General features: G+C 43.8%; 1 protein-coding gene across 7 annotated transcripts in view; it reads left to right on the top strand.

The window, feature by feature from the left end:
- NRG2 (neuregulin 2) overlaps window positions 1-17,025 on the top strand; it is a 209,885-nt gene that overhangs the window by 1,367 nt on the left and 191,493 nt on the right. For 3 of the 7 annotated variants that reach the window (XM_084850845.1, XM_084850844.1, XM_084850842.1), the window contains exon 1: window positions 77-16,120. The exons of 1 other annotated variant lie outside the window; for it this stretch is intronic. The gene's annotated coding sequence lies outside the window, so the exon portion shown is untranslated. Of the gene's footprint in view, window positions 1-76 lie in introns of those variants that run through there. 3 more of the 7 variants (XM_084850843.1, XM_084850841.1, XM_084850840.1) reach the window with 1 other exon arrangement.

Genomic DNA, 17,025 nt, shown 5'->3' with positions numbered 1-17,025 from the left:
TGTCTTCCCCACCGCTGCTGGATTATCTGAGGGGGGAAAACAGGGCGGGAGGTGCCTCGACCGGCTCTGAGGCTGCATCTGTTGTATGCCGGCCCTTTCTGCTCTCTTTCCTGACTGGAAAGGCACTTCTTGGTGTACTGTGTTGCGCAAATGCTCACTTGTCATCCAGAATGCTGTTCCCCAGATTTGTGTATATTTTATGCTGGATTTCCCTGTAGAATTACTTGTGATGTTGCCCTGACAGATGCTGGATCCTCCCAAGAGCAGAGGGATGCTCCAATCATACCTCTGTGGCAAAGCGTCCCCTCTATGCTGGGTGCAGGTGACTAATAGGATGGAGCTACAGTGCTGATGTAGACCCTAGTATGTGGTTTTCAGAAAGTTCAAAAAAGCACCTGAGTTTGGGCCAAAAACAGAGAAGATGCAGAAGATCTAGGATCAGATCCTGGTGTTTTCTTAAATACCTAAAAGCAGTGATGGCATGAGCTGGTGGCTTCCAGATTTGGTTAGAACTGGGAGAGTGGGATTTTGACCCTTTCTCCATGCTGTTTTTTCAGTCTAAATCAAACATTCCTGGAGCTGCTTTTTGCCCTGCAAAAAGTCAGTGACATGATCAGCATCTTCAAGGTGAGGGATTTACATCAGGGAAACAGCACAGTGGCAAAAGGCTGACCCCCCCTTCCCTCAGTGCCATTGCTCTGATCATTTCAGGCAACAATGGAAACATTGGGAGATTTGATCATTGGTCTTCTGCATGTGTTTTGGACTGTAGTGTCTTCAGTAAGGTAGTTGGTTTCAGAACTGGTCTTGAAATTGGATTGCTTGTTCTTTCAGAGTTATACTAGATAACTTAGATAATGTGGAAAGTTGGTTTATGTTGTATTTTCCCACACATATTGTCTTTTCCTTGTTCTTGTTTTCTTCCCCCATTCCAGTTAGGCTTATTTATTAAGGCTTACCTTTTGGTGGCATGCAGTTCTTCTCTAACTCCAGCTGATAAACTCTGATGCATTGTATGTTTGTAGCAGAAAGTGACATTTTCCAATGTAGAAACAGAGAATATATAAACTGTGGATGGGTTTTGGAACAGTCTTTTCAAGTTATTGTCCTCTATCATCTCCATAATGTTTTCATCCTATTTTTTTACTTTTCATGTGCTTCACTTTAGATTCATCACATTTTTTAAAAAAAATTCTATAATATCTTTTTATTGTCATCTCAAACAATGAGTTGCAGTAGTTCATATTTTCATACGCTGGTGATCTCTGTTCTGCAATGAATGAAGGATTCCAGTAAGATTTGCAGCATGATCTGAAAAAGCCACAGGATGAATATGGACAGATTAATATGGACAGCTGATGTTTCTATGCTGCTTTGCGCAAGAAGTTAAAAGCAGCTGAAACAACAGAAGCTCACAGAGACGGGCCCCACACCCTCACTGCATACTTGCTTACTTGGAAGTAAGTGCTGTATATTTCAAGAGAACATATGTATTCTAAGGCTGTATTTGGAATACGTCCCACTGAAACTAGTGGGCCCTACTTCCATGTCAATACACATGGGATTGGGGTGCATCTTGGTGTGTTTGGGATTGGACTGTTGGCTTAGCTTTGTTGTTGTTGTTCAGTCGTTCAGTCGTGTCTGACTCTTTGTGACCCCATGGACCATAGCACGCCAGGCCTTCCTGTCCTGCGCTCTCTCCCAGAGTGTGCTCAAGTCCATATTCATTGCATTGGCTTAGGTTTAATCGCTACTAATTTGAGGAAACCATGTGGCAGGAAAGAGGAACAACTTCACCAAATAATTGAAAATGAACTCAGATGGTTTCTCCGACCAGTGCTTTGCAAACATTCCCAACACAGAGCTCAAAATAAGTCTTGCTGGATTGGTTACCACTTGTACTTTGGCTGATGAAAGTGATGCCTTGTCTGTGGCCCCCTGACTTTGGATTGTCCTTCCTCGGTAGGCCGCCTGCCTGAGCCTGTCTTTGCAGGCATTTAAATGTCAGGTGAAAAATGGTTTTATGCAGGCCACTGTCTGGGCTATGAAATGTTTCAGCTGCCCTCATTCACATCTTGCTCTGAACTGATTTTTGGTCTTTTAGTTCATCTTAGATTTGTTTATTGATGTTTGTTGTGAGCTGCCTTATGCAAATAAACGGTTTAGAAAGGAAGGCTGTAATATTTTTTTAATAATGGAGGGCGATGACCAAGCCAAAATTAAGCAAATGCTTAACTCTGTCATATTAAAATAATGGGGCACAAAAGATTTCACTTTGTTTGGATTGTGTTTATTATTAATTTTGGTTGGATTGTGTTTACTATTACCTCCCGGTATTTAATCATAACTTCCCAGTCATAATTAACATTTTTCACAGTGATTGTCCTCTACAGCCTCCATAGACGAGTCAGTAATTTCTCACCCTTGAATGGTTACTAGGAATAGTTTTGCAGGTCAATAAAGGGTTTTAAGCATGCACTATTATGAATATACTGCAAAAGTCCTTTAGAAAAAATGAATAATTCTATGGTGACAAGCTTTGCTACATACATATGTGATCAAAAATTTCCCCACTTTTGAAAATCTAGATACTTTTGGGGCTAACATTTTGCCATTCAAGAGGGTTGATCATAGAAACTAAGACAGATCCTTTAATAATGGTAAAGAATATTCCCTTGGAGCTTCAGGTGCTAAGAAGTAATAAGTGTGCATGTGAATACTCTTAAATCTATGTATGCCTTGTCCCTGGAAGACAGGAGTAACATTCATAAGTGAAGTGCTTGGTTTCTAGTTAGCAGTCTGGGATATTTAGGGTGCAATCCTATCAAGATAGGCGGCTGCCTCCGAACTTGGAGGTGACCGCCTATCCAAAGCAAGGAAGGAGAGGCACCTGGGGGGGGGGGGATTCTTCCCTCTGCGCCTCCCCTGCCCTGCTATTTTCTGCTAGACAACCTTTTTTGGCTGTCCAGCTGTGGGGGGCGGGGGGCGACGGGGAGAAGAGGCTGCTGTATGACACATTGGATGTGTCGTACATGCAGGTGCGCTTTCCCTGCCCCAGAACACCCCTTTTCAGTCGTTCTGCGCTCTTCTTCTGAGTGCGGAGGATAGGGCTTCCCCGCGCTGCCTCTGAGGCAGTGCAGACGAGGGGGCAGGTTGGTCTTCCGGGAACTGACCTCAGAGCATGGGCTCTGAGGTCGGTTCCCAGAAAACAGCATATCCTATGGCCCTCTAGACAGTGTCTGGTAGTCACAGAATTGCTCCCTCCACGATGTAATCGCTTCATAAACTTGGGAAGAGGTTTTTAAGTCATCTCCATATTCCCAGCAGGGATCCATAGTAAACTTATATATCTGGAAATGGTTCAACTCCAGGGATGAGCAGCAGATATCCTGAGAATAATCTATCTTTTTCCGTACTTCTGTTTGTCCATGTTTGGGATATCCCTCAGGTCATACATGTAAATTAGGATGCATTAGTGTAGTTAATAACATTAATGTTATTAATGATAACATTAAGAAAAGCAGTGATAGGTGGCTCTAAAAGCACTAGAAACTGGGTGATATGACATCAGCCAACACATTCTTTTGTCCTATATTTGGAAAGAGGCTCATCCTATGCAGTTTTTCTAAGAAATCACAAGTGAATGCAGTGAAGGGTGCTCAGACTGAAGTCTCAAGTGTGAAAAGCAAATATGTGGGTGGTACAGTTAGCAAGAGAAGAGATGTAAGTCTGACCATGATACCTCAAACATGTTTATTTCTATATTTTCACAGTTTGCAGGGATGCCTCCTGGCTACAACATTCTGTAGGGTTGCCAGGAACATTTTCTCATCACAGCTATGCTGCAGATTGTACCATCCTCTCCCTCTATAACTGTCACTTCACTAATTGTCACAAAGAAGGTGATATCAACCTAAGGTGAATGGCAGTTTTGCCATACTGGGCTTCTGCTCCACTCTTGGTCTATTCCAGGAGGCTCAGAACTTCAGGGTGATCCACATGTTCAGAGCTACCTATGATCCAGCCCTGCACAGGAGTCACTCACTTCATAAAGCATGTGGCTAGGGACACTTTCCTAATTTGAACATGCCCCCCCCCACGCACATCGGATTCTCCCTGACCCTGCAAAGCTCCCTGACTTCTCCACATCAGGGAGAAGACATGTCCTGTTAGCATAGCAAATCATGCAACTATAAAATAATTTGTGTTTTGGTGTACATAATTCCCACAGCCCTGGTTATAGTCTTAATCTATATTATGTGTGTTGTGGTGCCAAGGTTTTGAGTGCCCCTGTCAGGCTTTTTGGGTGCCCTTGGGGCCCACAGGGGGTGCAGATGATGCTCAGCAGGAATCTTAGTAGGAGAGCAGCACCACGGTCAGCTCATCGTGGACCAAATAGGTAGAGGCAGCAGGCTATAAGGAGAGCAGGACCATGGTCAGCTCACTCCAGAGCTAGGCAGAGTCAGCGAGATGCTAAGAACCCAGGAACTAGGAGTTGCACCAGCAACCATCTGGAACCAATTGAGATTCTTTTTCTAAGTAGTTCTGCTGCTGTCAAGTTGGTGATTCCAGCTCCATCCCCCTCAAAGGAAATGACTGGTGCTTAAAGGAGTTTTTGCCCCATTCCATAGGTACCGGGCCTGGGGGGCTTCCTGCTGCCCCTAGAGGTGTTGTGGTAAAGAGATATGCCCTCATGCACTACCAAGGTTCTGAAGAGGAGCCCTTGGAAGTGGAGGAGAGAGGCATACAGGTGACGGCATCCTGCTCCTGGGGCTCTCCTTCCATGGGAGTCTTTAGTGGGCTCTTTCCAGGGCTAGTTCCTGCACTGCTTGGCTTCCCCATTCTCAGCTTCATCAGAGCCCTCTGATAGGAGGGGTTCCAATCTCGGGGCCTTGATAATGAGCTAGCAACATTAATTATGCTAATGGAAATATTTATTGTGTGGGATTTTGTGTCACAAAGCGTTACAAAACAAGACACAAGAGAATTGCTTATATTTCTAGAGAGATGGACCAAATACTTCTGAATCAGTGCTAATGTCATTTATTTATTTCTGTACTATTCTGCATTGCCAAAGCTCTCTGGGTGGTTCACAAAAATTCAAGTAGCTGTCTATGAAACAGCTACTTTCTTAAAAGATGGCTAATGGCCAGACTTCATTTCAGGTCCCAGATGATAGAATGCTACTTTGTATTGTGCTCCTTATTAATGACTCTGGTGCAGAGTAGGCAGCAGTAATGCAACTGAAACTCTCCCCACGACCTGAGTTTGATCCCAGCGGAAGCTGGTTTTCAGGTAGCCGGCTCAGGTCGACTCAGCCCCTCCATCCTTCCAAGGTCGGTAAAATGAGTACCCAGCTTGCTGGGGGAAAGGTAGTTCGGACTGGGGAAGGCAATGGCAAACCACCCCACTATACAGTCTGCCAGGAAACTGCCGAGGAAAATTTGTGTCCCTCTAGGGGGTCAGTAATGACTTGGCGCTTGCACAAGAGGAACCTTTCCCTTCCTTTCCAAGACACCTCTCATGATGATGGGCATGGGGAGTAGAGAGAGGGCATGTCAGCTGCAGGGACCTAGGGTATTGCAGTGCACCTCTGCATTCTGTGCACAGAAAGATGCATTGCATTCTTTGTGAGTTCCTGTTGGTAGGGACCTGGGCTAGCGGGCTGTGACAAATGCAGTCCTTCCCCCCTCCCTTTAGTGCATCACTGCCGTATACAGGAAACTTGCTCAGACTTCCCAGATGTAACTAGGCATATAGGCACCATCATCTGCATACTACACATCTAAGACTGACTCCCCCTCCCCAGTGACTCAGTCTTATGTTAAATAGGTACATGCAAGAATCACCTGGAGGACACATGGTCATGACATTTCAAGATACTGATGGATCAGTCTGAATTTCCAACCTCTCTTTGGGAGTTCCCATCCTCCATAAAAATACCTCTGTTTGTAAAATATGGCTTTGTCTTTGAGCAGCTGGCAAAGAGTCAAGACTAAACCCAGGTTAAGACCCAGGTGCCCCCCCCCATACCTATAAGCTGCTTTGCTGAGTTATTCTTAGAGTTTAGGTTTTTTATTGTAAAGTTTCAGCTAGTTAACAGTGCAATTCTGTGCATGTCTACCCCAAAGTAAGTCCCATTGAGTTCAGTGGGGATTACTCCCAGGTAAGTGGGTATAGGATTGCATCCTAATTCTATGTTTCATTTTAATTTAAAACCAACTGACAATTTCTGAACTTCTTTCTTCTTGGTTCTTGAATAAATATATTCAGTTGGAGACTGGAATTGATTTAGTTATTTTGCCTAGCCTGAAGTTATTTTGCCTGGCCTTTCCCATCCCGCCTAGACCTCTTGGTACATTTTATCTCAGTTTTAAGGAGTTTAAAGGAAGCTCTGGAAAGGGGGACATCCCTTTTCCACAGATACAAGCCATCAGTCTGGATTTACACCTGTCCAGGTAAGGAGTTATTAATCACATGGGTGGTGGCAGATCTACCTCTGAAATAGACAACAAAAGGTGTCTTACAGCTTGTCCTACCTTGCAGGGCTGGAGATGCACATTCCCATTTGTCACATGGGCCCACAGCAACATTGTTGCTAAGTGCAGTTATCTGTTTCCCCCAGTATAGGTAAATAGTTGACAATTATTCACATGGTAGAAATGAAAGTGCTACCCACAAGGTTACTGTTGTAATATGCTCTGGATCTCTCCAATGCCTCTGGTGATCCCTCTATTTGAGACAGGGTTCAGGTTTCCCCATCTCTCAACAGTGCCCCAAATAGTCCTGCAGAACTTAATGGGAGCCACTGAGGACTGAGTCAACCCTTACCTTTATAATACTACCCCTTAATCTGCATTCCTTCATCCTGTGAAACAAGCCATTCCTCTCTAGAGAGTGGGACAATCCTGAACAGTAGCAATTGTGGTGGCGGTCTGTCCCTGGTGATCACGGTGTCCATGTAATGCCCTGGCAACCATTTCTATGATCTTCATTTCTGGAAAAAGTGTGAAATGGAGATGGCTGGTATAGTCAGTTTCCACTCAGCTTACTCTGTGTGGTCCTAGATGTGCTTAAGCTAGCTTTCCCCAACCTGGTGCCCTCCAGATGTTTTGGACTACAACCCTCAGCATTCCTGACCATGGGCCATGCTGACTGGGACTGGTGGGAGTTGGTCCAAAAGATCTGGAGGGCACCAGGTTGGGGGAAAGTTGGCATAAGCCATCATGTGTGTCCAGCAGTGTGTTTGAAGTGCAAGTGATCTGTTTTCATGTTCTGGGATATGTATTTTTATTGAGCAGTATGACCTAAGCCTCCCCTAATGTCTTAGCTACCATCTTGCTATTTAAGAAAGGGACAATGCTTCTCCTAGGACCTGTGTGATAAAATGTACCTTAGCCCACAGGTAATTAGGGACACATTTTCTTATTCTTGTTTTAAATGTTTTATTTGTATTCTGTAATTCTTTAGAGCCATGGCAGTGTTGGCAGCAAAGCCGTGCTTTTTCATCACTCTTGCATCAGTGCGCTGTCATCTGGTGGAACTACTCTGACTTTTTAATAATGTGGAGCCTGCTCTGTGTGGGCTCCAAAGGTGATCATAGGGAACTTTCAACAGACTGTTGTGTCTTGTTTGCAAAACACTTCACTAATCAAATTGCTTACATGCATTCTACTCAGATGGCACTTGGAGCACAATATACCCACAGGATGTAACCGAAGAATCAGCTGGTTGCATTTGCTTGGAGGAGTTTCAGGTACCGCAGCTCAAGGCTGTGGCTGAAGTGCTTGGAGTGGTGCACCTATCACTTGTCTCCTTAACCCAGATTGGCTGATTGATAATGTCCAATGGCGGAGGGGGTGGGAGAAGGTGGCCATCTAGGATGAGGAGGTGATAAATGCCTCCTTGGCCACCTTGAAGGAGGCAGAAGTGTGGCTGCTCCTTAAGAAATCCCCCTTGGACGTGGGTAGTTATCCCAACTATCTTTGGGCCTCTAATCTCCCCCTTTCAGACGTTATGCTGTAGGTGCTACTGGATTACACTGATTATCTGGATCCAGTACAATCTTGTTCCTGCCCCAGTTTTGGCATGAAAATGATTTTGATTGCCCTGGTGGACAACCTGCTCCAGGAGAATGGGTGGTAGTGAACCTTATGGCTTCCTGGACCTCTCAGCAGCTTTTGATAACATCAACTGTGGTATCTGTTATGACTTCAGCCATGAGCAGTGAGCAGGGCTCTGACACAGAGGGTGAAGGGCCAGCCAAGTCCAGAAGTTCAGCAGTTCTGCCCAGTGAGGTGTAGCTCAGAGGTTCCTAAACCATAGTCAGGAGCCTCTTGAGCCACAGATCTCTGGAGACAGCAACCACTCAGCTGGATTCCCCAAAGGGACCAACACTCTCAACACTGAAGGTTGAGGGCTCACCAAGCCAGGCAATACTCCAGGCTGAAGCTCGTAGAGGGAGAACATAGTGCTAGGCTGCAGGCCAGAGGACTTCCCTTGTAAAACTCACCACACTCCAGCAAGGGATTAGAGCCTGAGGTATAACTGAGGTTTTGGGGGTCCATGGAAGTTGTCTTCTTCCTGAGAACTGTCCATGGTACTGAAGTATTTGTCTCTGGCCCAGTGCCACTGGCTAACTTATTTAGTTGTAAGGGTTCCTACCTTCATTTTGCTTGGACATCTGTATTAATGAAAATGTGGTATAATTGTTTTCTTGCCACACATCTGAATGTGTTGTAAAGTTTGGGGCCCTTATCAAGTGATAGGACTTCCCCACATTTACTAGTTGGAAAATTAGTTGTCTATCTTAGTAACCCATGGAAAGGGATATGGAAAAGATATCTTGACAAGCTATCTTTTAAGGAACAGCTTGTCTTCCCTGATTTTTCTTCATGGTATTCATATTTTAAGTTTAAGATTTCTATCCCAAATACTGTTTTGAAAGATTTAAATATTTGCTGGGTTTTTTTTTTTTAGGTGTTCCCCCTATGCATTCCCATAGATTGCGTGTTTGGGACTAGTTTTGCTTTTGGGGTGCAGCCCTGTAGAACGGAGTGATGGAGGTTTGGTTTTGGCATTGCGGATAGAGTGGTGCTCTGATCCTCCTGCATCACAACCAGACAATGCTCCCACCTCCTTCCGCTTGAGAACCATTCAGAAGCTTGCAAGGTTTAGCTGCACATATGCAGCTAGGCAACCTCTGCTTCTTGCATAGGTCACAAGGTTGGTGCTTCTTCTGTATAGTGACGCAAATGCAAGCTGGTAGCTGAGAATTTGTGCCCGTGCAAGCGCAATGAGCTGCCATCCAATCATGCTCAAATTACTTCATGCCTACAGATAGGATTGATTGGCTTTCTTACATTTCGTATGATCTTACTTCATATGTTACAAAAGGACATACCCCACTTTCCTGGGCACTAAGAAGCTCATTTGCATGTTTACTCAGAAGTAAGTTCCATTGAATTCAATGGAACTTTCAGGTAAGTGTGCACTGGATTTTCAGTCTTTAATATCTGGTTACAAATACGTGATCAGAGTATTCTGGAAGCAAACAGACTCTTAAAGTAGGCAGCATAATCATTAATCCTGCATCAGAGCCTCAAAGAGTAACATCATGAATTCCCCACAGCTCCCTAAGCTCACATCCAGTTTAGATAATTACTTCTAGAGTCCCAGGTTTCTGCCTCGGTTCCTTTCAGCATAAGTTCAGGCTATAAGTTCAAGCTGTCTCCCTGTCCCTCCCCACAACAAGGCTGATGTCGGAGACACCACATTTCACCATATTGCTTAGGACACCACATTTCAAAGAGCATTGTCAGATATATGCAGTACTGCTGCTTTCACTTCCTGCATTTGCCTTGGTGAAAATGGAGTGTATGGGAGTGGGGGTAGAAGAAACACATGTGTATTATCTATTTGCACCAAATTCTCCTTAAAAGTAATGATCCCTGGCTGCAGTATCTTCTACTTTTGGATTGGCTTTGCTGTTGTGGTTTTGTCTGCTTCATGGTATGTTACGTGCATTGTTTTCCCTTCTCCACACCCAGCTGTAGCTCCTCCAGCCACCTTTTGGCCTTAAATTGTTTTTGGAATCAAGTGGATAACCTGTTGCCATTATCAAAATATTTTTAAAAACTCCCCCTCCCCCCATAACCACCTGGTGATAGGGTATGTATGTATGGATTAGAACTGGGTATGGTATGGGTAGAACTGCAGGTGGGTGATGGAGAGAAATATGGAGTCTTGGCTGTTTTTTACTCCTTATTTCCAATCTGTTTGTTTGTGGAGAGGGGAGTTTGGAAGAAGCTGGCCACATCTTTTACTATTTGCCTTTTCACTGAATGAGAAGGAGGAATGGTTGAAAGAAGCAACATTCAGAAGCAGTCACACCTGTGCCTGTACAACTTTTTGTTGTTGTTGTTGTTGTCCTTGCTGGGCATCAAGGTTTGAGGAACAGGGGTGAGAGGAGAGCTTTGCAAGTAGCAGCATCCCTTCAGCTGTTTAAAATTGTGTATGTGCATGTTAGAGAGAGTGCCCCCCAAACTTCTGAACTGCATAACCAGGTTTACAGACTAATTTTATTTTCTCATTAACTAGTCTTGATCCATATGCATGTTTTACTGAGAGGTAAACCCCACTGGATTAAACAGATTTCCAGTTAAGTACAGCTGGATAGAAAAGGGCTGGAGGAGAAAGCTGACGGGTCCTCTCTCATCCTTTTCCATGTGATCTCTATGTGCTGGAGAGAGGCTTGGGGAGGGCTTGTGAGTGGGTGAGAGAAAGGCACTCTTCATGTGCAGGGACAGGTGGAACTGGGGATGGGGGCTTTGAGTGCCACCAGGTTTAGGGAGGGAGAGCATGAGCTTCCACTTTGTTGCTTCTATCTTGCCCACCTTTCCTGGGAATTCATGGAAACTAGGGAGGGCAGAAACACACTGGTACTGCCTGCTACCTTGACACCTCCCCTGGATTAGGAGGCATATCAGGAAGAAAAGGGGATTTGCATCTTCTTGTGGTAACTGGAGAAGGAGGGAGGCTTATGCTAAATAGCGTGTATGGAAGATGCATTTGAGGAGGGAGCAGAAATGTGATGTGTGGGCTTTTGAAGCCCAATTCTATGTATGTTTACCTAGAAGTAAACTGAGTTTAATGTGGGGGCATCATCAAGGGTGGCAAAATACCTTGAGCTGCCCTGCCCCTAAAGTTTGAGTTTGGCAGTCTAAACGCTGAAGAAAAATTTCTAGTCACTAATGACAGCAAAGATCCTTTGACAATGGTTAAGTTCCAGATTATGTAAAATATATAGAGAGGCCCATTTTTAGTAATTAAGACTGTCAAACTGGAAACAGAAATTGGAAGCATGGAATGAGAGTATGAAAGCAGTGCCCTAAAGCATGCTAGTCACATCTGTGATCTTAGGTCTCATGTATTAGTAGGGAGAGGTTGACATGGGCAAGTACTAGATATTCATTTTCTCACATTTTTCTTGTTAAGCAGGAGTGAGGATTGTGGTTCTGTACATGGACGGTCCACCCTCAAAGAGAGGCTTCTGTGTCGATGCTTGGTGTGAAATGAAGTAGAGAAAATATAACATCCTTTGACTCCTAATGAGGGCACTGTGAAATGCAAGAAAATGGGTGTCATCACATGGGGCTTTTATCCTGTGACTGAGATTGGTCACTCACGGAAGTTTGCGAGTCCTGTATATGGTGTCGTCAGCCTCCAGCACCTCTCTTGTCCTTCCCAAGCAATTTCGCAGGTTAATTTGAAATGGAAATAAACTAGTAATAAACAGATCCATTTCTAATTTTTCCATGGGGGGGGGGAATGTGATAAGAAGGGCTAGTCCACAGTGCCATTTTGTGGCTGCATAAATGAAACATATAGAACTCCTGGATAAAGGGAGGAAATGGGGGGGGGGAGGAGCGGGGAATGAAGCGTGGTATGATCCTGTGAAGGAAACAGAGGTGGAAAGTCCCAGTTCAGGTGCAGGATTTCTGCATCATGTGATGACACCCAATGTCCCAGTCAGGAATAACATATCCAAAGGACCCCGCCCCCCCCCCCCGCTTAAAACTAAACCAATTCCAACTTGAAACTATTTGTGCCATCTTCAAGCCAGCAACTCAGACAAGGCACAAGGCTCCATGGAAGTGTCCCAGTTTAGCATGCAAATACGGTGATTATATTTTTGAGGCCTCCTCTGGCAGAATTCTCTGCATGTGGAAAACTAGCTTCTCGGGAAGAAGGTTTCTAGTCCAGTTGTCATCTTGTTATATAGGTTACCAGATCCTTGGAATCTTTGACTTGGGGAAGCATTGAACATCCCCGCCCCCCAGAATCCTGAAAGAGTGCTGTCCCAGGACTGTGCCACCTGCTTTCCTAAATGTTTTGAAGCAGTTGTATTAGATATGCGTCATGTAATCGTTGCTGTGCATATTTGCATATCGTTCCTTATTGCATATATTTTATGCAATGAGTAAGGATTAGGCTTTCAAAGGATACAGAATGTTTTGGCAACCATCTCATTCTGAAGGCAGACTAATACATTAAGTAGAAAAAAGAGGATACTGCTAGGATGCTCCCTTCCCCTAACTGAATCATCAAGTTCAACAGGATCAGGACACAATTTAGTAAAATCCCTGTCACAAGCCAGGACCACCTATTCACTGGCTCAGCCTTCCCCAGTCTGGTGCCCTCCAAATGTTTTAGACTACAACTCCCAGCATTCCTAACCTTTGGCCATGCTGGTTGGGGCTGACAGGAGTTGCATTCCAAAATCTCTGGAGGGCATCAGGTTGGGGTAGGCTGCACAGCCCCATGCAGACCAGCCTCTATAGGTTGGACCAAGGCATAGCTGCAGGTGGTTTGAAGAAGGGAACCCAGCCCCCACTACAGCAAAGAGCACAGATGTGGGGATACTGGGCACGGTGACCCTTGAGGCTAACCCAGACACGCTCCATCAGGGAGGGAATATGCTGTGCATTCAGGAGTTCTTTGTTGGGATGCTTGAGGATTTAATTTGGTTCACATTTTTAAGCAAAGCAACCTGATTCGCACTTCCTGGACATACGCACAAATCACATTTCTCCAAATTTTGCAGTACAGTCCTTGGCTCGAACAGCATACCAAAATGCATACAAATGTATGTATTTTATGATAAAAAGCATACAAAATAGGTATTTCAGGGTAAAGTGCATGCATAAATGCATATTTTGTGAAAAAATGTGTTCAGTTGATACAGGCTGGAAATAAACTGTTCAGTCCATGCCTAGAATTTTGGTAGGAGTTGGAATCAGAACTGTGGCTATAAAAGAAGCGTTATAGACTCTACAGTGCAGGCACCAGCTTGTGTCTGCAGTGAAGTATCTCAGTCTTCTAATAGATATTTAGCTTCCAGTCATCTGCCTGTCTTGCAGTGGTCCCCTTTCAGTTTGTCAAGCAGCCCCCCCGTTTGCGGGGGGTGGTGGTGACGGCACACTTGGTCTATCACCTTCACCATTGACGTAGCTGCACCATGGGAGAGAATCCATGACGCCCACTCCTAGTTACGTTGCGGGTGGTCAGGTGGGGTGAGAGAATGTGACAGCAAGGGAAGAGGTGCTGGGTCTGGAAAGGGGTGGTCTGAGCTCAAAGCGAAGTGGGAGGCCGCTTCCATGATCACCATGCACTGGAGGACTGGCGTAGGGGTTTACTGTAGCCCCCAATGTAGCAAAATCACAGGGTTGGACCTGTGCCCTCAGCAGCCCCTAGGCTCTTAGCTCAGTTGACTTAAAGCAAAGAGGGTGAAAGACTTCAAAAGCTGGCAGCTTAATTTAGGCCTGAAGAGCTGTAGTAGTAGTCAATAGATTTTGCTTCCGATAGAGCTTGAAACAGAACAGGAACGAATATATCAGAAAAAAGTTTTATACTACTCTACTTGAGAACCTGCACGGTTCTGATGCCTCATACTGTGGCTGTGAAAGTTTACTAAGACAGACTAAGGTTTTGGAAGAATTATTGTAACACATTCATATTAGATCTCATTAGGGTTGCACACCATTCTGTGTAGATTACAGTCCTGTACACATTTACCTGGGAGTAGGCCCCACTGAATATAGTGGGGCTTACCTCTGAGTTAGGGTGGCCACTCATGACTTGCCAGAAAAGAGGGCAAAAGAAGATGCGAATTTGCATCAAATTTCCTTATGCTAATTTATATGTATAGATGCCAATTTAAAAAGAATTATTAGAATTTAAGCAGAAATCCACTACATCTTGCCATAGTGTGGAAGACTGTGACTTAGGTGACCTTTGTACCTTGCTCAGTCTCCTGTTAACTTCAGGGCTTTAACCTGGACTTGGACTGGACTGATCCTCAAATAGAGGACAGTCCTCTGACAGCCTGTCAGACAGGGGACTGGCCACCCTACTCTGAGTAGACACCTATAGGTTTGCGCTGTAAATCTCCCAGAAATATCTTCAGGCATATCAATAATTAATCCTGTTGACAATTTAACATGTGAAACCGTATTTTTTATTGGCTTCAAACAATGTGCCAATGCATCTATTCAGTTTCTCCCATTATTGCTACCAGTTTTAGGCAGTACAATTCAAAATACATTCAACCATCAGATGGTAGAATATCATACCTTTTCCAAATTTTGTATAGATTTCCCCATCAGTTTTGAGTAGACGTAGCCCAGTTTAGTTCATTTGCATTTTTAGATCACCACTGAGATTTCTTATGATAAATTTAAACAGCACCAGCAGAAATTAACATTAAAACACAATCAAAATGAGGAAAAATACAAAGCATTAAGGAGACTTAGAAATAAGTCTGCAATAGTTACACGCTGACAAAAATGTTAGTAACTCATCTGCTCCTCACATGCCTATATGAGTGGTTTAGGGCACATTAGTAGAACCCCCAGCCTGGAGGAAGTGTGGGACTGGTGCCTTGTGAACGTGCTTCAAGCTGCCCACCATAAGCTCTAGCAGCAGCAGTGGCAGCGAAGGTGTGGGGCACGGGACTGCACCATTCCCCCCCCCCGACTTTCTCTTTGCACCCAAGCAGACTAGATGATTCTCAGGTAGACCTGCCTGGAACATCAAGCCTGATGAGCATCTGAAACCCTGCTGTGCCTGGCACGCAACATGGGGGGAGTGTGTCATCGGCACTTTGTGAGCACACTCTGCAAGTCACAACCACCAGCACAGGCAAGGTTTGTGCATTTGGCTGGAGAGTAGTTTGGGTTGCCCCACCTTTTTCTGCCCCTGTATTATGAGAGGCCAAGTTTGACATGAGGGCTATGGGGGTATGATGGCTCTTTATATTTACTGTTACTTTACTATTATTGTATTAATTGGTTGTGCCTAGTTTTTGTCTTGCTTACTGCCAAGAGATAGCCACCTTGAGTCCCAGTATTGGGGAAAAGGCAGGAAATAATAATAATAATAATAATAATAATAATAATAATAATAATAATTCTCCTCCTTTAATGGTATGGCCAAGTGGATTAGTACATTGACTATCTGAGTGGGATGCTTTTGGATAAAATATGGGTTGTATTTTATTATTTCTTTGTGTATATATTGTTCATGCATTTTGTGTTTATTAACTAAATTGCTATTTTTAAAGTCTTGAATTGAATGTTTATAGGTTTACTGTAGCATTTTTGTCAGATAATTTTTCATACTGTTTGTCTTTGGATATTGTGTCTGATGCTTTTGCCTGATGTTGTTAACTGTTTTGTGTTTCCTTTTGGAGGTAAAACTGGTGCACAAGGAAATGGTGGTGGTGATGGTGATGATGACGATGAGTAGCATGATGAGAAAAAAGGACCAGTTCTTCTTCCAGTTTACAGAAGTGTCCAGCCTTGTTGCCTGGAAGTGATTCATGGACAACCATGTAGATGGTTGTTTATAAGAATGGTCTTAAAAGTCTTACCCTTAAAAGTCTTACCATCCAGGACCCTCACTCCCAGATTTCCTCCAAAGTATACAATTGATTGTTTTTTTTTCTTTAGGAATCTTCATCATTAACAAACTAAGCATAAAACATTTGATCTGCATATGCAAACAATGCAACAGAATACCACAAAAGTTGTATGTAATGAAATATGCACATTCCATGAGGGTAAGAAATATATTTTTGCCAAATACTTAACGTCAGATAATCAGTTATTTGGGAGAGGGACTGGGAGGGGGATTTAGTTCCTTGGGCAGTATCCAACATGGTGAAACCATTAACATAAATTGTGTTTCAGCAGCATAAACTTCTCTAGTACAAAAGCAACAGAGTTAGCCGGAGCACTGGTTTCCTGGGGAAATCGGCATGCCAGTTGATGCTATTGGTGTGGTGCTAGAGTAGTTTATGCTGCTGAAACACAATTTATGTTAGCAGCTGCACCGCGTTGGATACCGCCCCTTGGTCCCTCCTCCCAACCCCAGAACAGCTAAAATTTGAAAACTGGCAAATTTCCCTCCTATATAGAAACGAAAGAATTGGAGACTTACATATAATATCTCATAAGTTTAAGAAACTTAAGAAGTTTCTGTTTAAAGTACTAATCCTGCTTGGCAGGAAAAAAAAGTTGGCAATACAAAGGACTGTTAGCTGAAAAAAGGTACACCATAAGAAATCTGTAAAGAAAAGAACAATTTGGCTAAAATAGTTTATTGAAACAAGATTATTGGACCAGCCTACTACCACTGAGGACAAGGGAAAATGTATTGTATGCAGGGAGGTGATCTCTCAATACAGAACTCTATTATACAGAGTTTTGGAATCCTTGTTGTAAAATAGTTGTCTATTTACCCTCATGTAATTCGTATATTTCAGCTGACCTTCTCCATTACCATACTTTTGTTTATTTATTATTACATTTATATGCAGCCTTTTTCCTCTTGCAAGGAAGCCAAGGTAATTTACATGGTCCTCTGCCTCTCCATTTTATCCTCACAACAACCCTGTGAGGTAGGTTAGGCTGAGAGTCAGTGTCTGGCCCAAAGTCACCCAGTGAGTTTCATGGCCAAGTGGGG

The sequence above is a fragment of the Heloderma suspectum genome, chromosome 4 (genome assembly GCF_057233095.1).
Source record: "Heloderma suspectum isolate Gila_16-S chromosome 4, 16-S_ref, whole genome shotgun sequence".
In the NCBI taxonomy this organism is placed as follows: domain Eukaryota; kingdom Metazoa; phylum Chordata; class Lepidosauria; order Squamata; family Helodermatidae; genus Heloderma; species Heloderma suspectum.
This window is presented reverse-complemented; position numbering and strand designations above follow the sequence as displayed.